At 44.0% G+C, this 5291-nt stretch overlaps 1 protein-coding gene across 1 annotated transcript in view; it reads right to left on the bottom strand.

Annotated features, from left to right (window-relative positions):
* Positions 1-5291, bottom strand: part of kcnj6 (potassium inwardly rectifying channel subfamily J member 6) — a 24640-nt gene extending 19349 nt beyond the window's left edge. Inside the window, exon 1 of the mRNA XM_016250798.1 lies at positions 5102-5291. The gene's annotated coding sequence lies outside the window, so the exon portion shown is untranslated. The remainder of the gene's footprint in view (positions 1-5101) is intronic.

The raw sequence follows: 5291 nt of genomic DNA, 5'->3' as shown, positions 1-5291 counted from the left end.
TGACCCGTGTCTGAAGCATACATTGAAAAAACACCAACAACATGTTGGCCGGCGACAGCCATGACATCACTACCAGTGCGACTATAGTATAAATAGGCGTCGGGAGAATACATCATCCACTTCTTCGTCTGAAGCTTGTGTCCGCAGCATGGCAAGAAACCTAGAGGACGCTGTGTCTCGTTCCCTACTCAGGGAACCTTGGTTACATAAGTAACCTGAGACGTTCCCTTTCATGGGAACTTCGAATTGCGTCCTCTAGGGGTCGCTATGGGGAACGGTATACCCATGCCACCATGCTGAGGGGAGTGCATGCCAGAACCATGGCGAGCACTAAGTACCAACTCTACCATAGCCATGGGAGTCGCCCCTGGGATGTAAAGATGGCTGTCAGTGACATTATCCCCTACGGCCAAAGGCCTAGGCTACATACCTGTTAGGGCTAGAACTCTTGGGCCCGGGGTAGAGCTCAAGGCTTGGAATCAGGAATAGATTCCTTTAAGGGAATACGACCAAGAGCCTAGAATCATACTAAGTCTTGGCCTGTCACACAGGGGCTACCGCACGTTTCTCTTTGTATGTGCTGAAGGAACTGTCTCAACAGACCCCTAGTAGCAACACCCTGTTAAAGTAGGTATCCAGAGGATACATAGGTGGAGTGGTGCCCAAGGCGGAACCGGGGTTTTAAACCACTCAGAAAGAGCACGAGGCTGCTGCGCGTAGCTCTTACCATACAGGATTCTAGAAAAGAAGGCAGAGTACTTGCGTGCGCACTTACCACAGTGTGGATTTTAGAAAGTGTACAAAGACTTCACGTGCACACTTACCATAACATGGATTTTTTTTAAATACCGTTCTAAGGGTCCCTCGTGGCACTCTGAAAGAGCAGCCCATAGCTGGAAATGGTGCATCCCAAAACGCTATGTTTGAGAAGTCATCAACTCGATCTAAGGTATAATGCTGGAGTGACTAGCAGTAAATCTGTAGCTGAGGGAGCAAACATCCAGCTCTCAATCAAGAGGGAGCTCGACCTAAAGCATGTTCCAATGCTGGAACAGCTAGCAGTAGTTTACCTTAGCTGAGGGAGCACAGACACAGCTCTCAACAAGAGGGGGCTCGACCTACAGCATGTTCCAGTGGTGGAACGGCTAGCAGTTACTTAGCTGAGGGAGCAACGCCCCCAGTCCTGAACAAGAGGGGGCTCGACCTACAGCACGATCGATTGAAATCAGAAGGGTAAGCATACTGCAAGCTAGCCAGAAAACTCAGCGCATCAGAGAGGCGGAGAAAGGGCCTAGTTCGTCTGATGCTGCTGGTTCCAGGTGCTCTGGGAAAACAGAGAACTCAACTCTCACGTGAGAGGAGAACTCCGAATTCAGGAGTAGCGTGCTCATAGGCAACCCTTTGATAAAGGGGAGCACTGCTAAACACTACCACGGAGCGAGGAATCCAACTCCTCAGAAGGGAGAGAATTCAAAAGCTCAAAAGAAAGCATCATGCTCACAATAACCCTCAATGGTGAGGGGAGCGATGCTTCCAGAGTGTATAAAGGAAACGAGGCAAATAACGTGTAACCCTTACCATACAGGATTTCAGAAAAGTGGGCAAAGCATAATGATCTTAAACTTATATATATATATATATATATATATATATATATATATTAGAAATAGACCGTACTCACCCACCATGGTTCCCGCGCCGGAGCCCCGTTCAGGAAGCGACCGAAGAAGACACTCTAGACCGGACCATCAGTAAGGTGGTCACTATGAAGCCATAGAACCAACCAAACATCATAGGTCCAGTATAGGAGACTGTAATGCAGGAAGTTCCCACCTAACCTTGGTCAGGTGGAGAGATGGTGGTTACAGGGGAATTAGGAAGGGGAAGATAAGGGCAGATGTAAAACCCCTGAGGGAAATGAGTAGATGCTGAGGTATCACTCTTATCCAGATGAAAGTGCTGACGCCTTGTCTGGATCACATCCCTTAGGTCCTGCCTACCTCCCTTTGACCCGCGATTCTTCCTACCCCTACCCGCAGACGGGGGAGGAGCGCGAGCCGTGACACTAGCCTTCTGTGCTCATCTCTGATCTTCAAACCGAGACGGGCCAGGACCCCTAGGTTGTTCGGGCTCAGGAGAAAGGCCCTCACCTTTATCCAGGTCTTTCTGCAGGTCAGCCTGGTATGCCTGGACCTGCTGCTGCTGTGTATGCCCTGCCATTCAAACGAGGTGTAATCTGAAGAGGCTTAGATGGCCAAGAGGGAGTCTTAAGAGAGGACGTCTCACCCATAGAGAGATAGCTGGCCAGCATCTCTCTATAGGGGCATCTTCTCATAGCCGTTTTCGCACATCGCCTCGATGTTGGCATAACTCGTATGCTGGAATCGATGGATGCGTGAGGAAAAAACGGCCTCTTCCATTCCTTCTCGATCTCTGTATGGAAAACAGGAAGAAAGGAAGGCTCACCTGAGCTGGAGGGTTATGGCCAGAAAGATAACGTTCATCGAGATGTCCTCGCGAGTGCAAGTGGAATACGGCGCGATCCATAACTTTCAAAAGCTCATCATACGCAGGGCAGGAGGATTGGGAAGACTCAGCCTCAGCTTCTTTGCCCTCCTCAGACATCTCCTGCTCTCCCTGGACTGAACCCAGCAGAGCACTGGCCCCTGGATCAGACAATGTTAAAGAAATAACATCATCCTCCAGCGGCTCACTCTCGTCCACAGCCGACGAGCGCGAGAGGGAAACCCCTCTTTAAACTCATCGGCCAGGTCCACCTGCGATCCCCACGAGCTTGTTCTCCTCCTTTTTCCCTGGAAAACGCTCGCAGAGCACGCAGATTACCCCTCGAGGACATCGCGTGCGTGCTCTTCGCCCCAAACAAACAACGCATAGATCGTGTGTCATCAGATGTTAAACAACGACAACACGAATGCACACATCCTCTAAACGCTTTGCTAGTGCTCGCCATAATGAGATGAATAGATCGCTCTTACCACAGAAATGCACGCTTCAAACAAAACAGTCAATGAAGACGAAGAAGAGGATGATGTGTAGCTCCCGGCGTCTATTTATACTATAGTCGCACCGGTAGTGACGTCATGGCTGTCGCAGGCCAACGAGTTGATGGTGTTTTTTCAATGTATGCTTCAGACACGGGTCACGACGAGGCGCTCCCCATAGCGACCCCTAGAGGACGCAGTTCAAAGTCCTCATAAAAGGGAACTTACATGACTGTTATGCAACACTGGCACAATCACAGTCTGAGCCTTACTCAGAAGAACCGGACGAATTAGAGACTGACAGAGAGAGAGAGAGAGAGAGAGAGAAAGAGAGAGAGAGAGTCATCTACACTATATACTCAGAGGATGACATGGCAGTCAAACTAGCTGCAAAATATGTACACTGCAAAAAAATTATTTTCTTAGTATTTTTGTCTTATTTTCTAGTATAAATATCTAAACATTCTTAAATCCCGATGCATTTACTTGAGAAGTAAAATGGTTTAAGATATTAAGATTTAAGATATTCTTTTCTAAAAAAAAAAAAATCTTAATTCAAAGGCTAAACAAGATGATTTTTTTTGCTCCATTGGCAGATATTTTTTCTTGTTTTAAGAAAAAACTAACAAAATTTGATTTGTGTTTTTAGAAAACAAAACGGTTACACTTTACTTGAAGGGGTGTGCATAAGACTGACATGACACCTTCATAATCATGACATGACACATGTCATGAATATGAAGGTTTTTTTATGCATATTTATGACAACTGTCATTAAGTGTCATTCGCTCAGTTATGTAATTTATTATGCAAAGATGACATTGTTTGAGATGTCTTTGTTATGGGCTATGGTTAGGGGTAAGGGTAGGGGTAGGGTTAGGTCAAATAATGTCATATTTGCATTAAAAATGACATAACTGAGCGAATGACACTTAATGACAGTTGTCATAAATATGCATAAAAAAACCTTCATATTCATGACATGTGTCATGTCATGATTATGAAGGTGTCATGTCAGTCTTATGCACACCCCTTCAAGTAAAGTGTTACCAACAAAACATAATATCTTACGTCATTTTACTTGTACAATGAATTCATCTTGACTCAAGAATATTTAGATATTTATACTAGAAAACAAGACAAAAATACTAAGATAATTTTTTTTTCATTGTATACACCATGCACACCATATGAAATGGTTAATTCGTTATATTTATTTGCTTTATTTTACATTATTACTCATTTATTGTCTCCTTTATAACTTTGGTGGTGTAATTATATCTGTATTATATTCATGACATGTGTCATGTCATGATTATGTAGGTGTCATGTCAGTCTTATGCACACCCCTTCAAGTAAAGTGTTACCAACAAAACATAATATCTTACGTCATTTTACTTGTACAATGAATTCATCTTGACTCAAGAATATTTAGATATTTATACTAGAAAACAAGACAAAAATACTAAGATAATTTTTTTTTCATTGTATACACCATGCACACCATATGAAATGGTTAATTCGTTATATTTATTTGCTTTATTTTACATATTCTTCATTGTATATAATTGTAATTATTATAATTAATATTAGAAATACTATCTGCTGTTGTTATTCTTATTTGATTGTATTTATTTATTTATTTTCTCTCATTTATTACTCATTTATTGTCTCCTTTATAACTTTGGTGGTGTAATTATATCTGTATTGTACACATCTAAAATGCTTTGGCAATACTGTAACACAAAAGTAACATTTTTAAGGTTTCCGTCGGGCTCGGCGGGTCTCCATGGAGACGGTGCGGGATCCAGAACCCACTCCAACCGAGCCGATGATGAGCAGAAGCCCACAGGCGCCAGATTTCAGTAGAAGCAACACATATGTCGGGAAGAGAAAAGCTCGTAAATGTTTTACTGAAGCCACGATCTTCATCACTGTTGCTCCTCCGCGAGGAAGACGATGGTGACGATGAGGAGGGTTCTTAGATTACCGAAGGCTCGTCGCTCAGCCCTTATGTAAGCCATCATTCAGTTACAATGCTCCTCAGAAACACGGAGAAACTGCGATTACAGTGATGAAGGAGTAAATACGACACGTACCTGACAGCGCGTTCATTCACTCACTCGTTCTTCATCCTCTCCAGATCTTTCAGTCTTCAGTGATGAAGAAGAAGACGCTGATTTCACCTTCCAGCCCGCAGCTCACGGAGAGAAACCCAGAGAGCCATCATCTTCATCATCCTCCCATCCTGACATGATCTCTAATGAGCCAGAGACCGACTGAGAGAGA

Source organism: Sinocyclocheilus grahami, unplaced genomic scaffold, assembly GCF_001515645.1.
Source record: "Sinocyclocheilus grahami isolate Dianchi unplaced genomic scaffold, SAMN03320097.WGS_v1.1 scaffold1007.1, whole genome shotgun sequence".
Classification (NCBI taxonomy): domain Eukaryota; kingdom Metazoa; phylum Chordata; class Actinopteri; order Cypriniformes; family Cyprinidae; genus Sinocyclocheilus; species Sinocyclocheilus grahami.
This window is presented reverse-complemented; position numbering and strand designations above follow the sequence as displayed.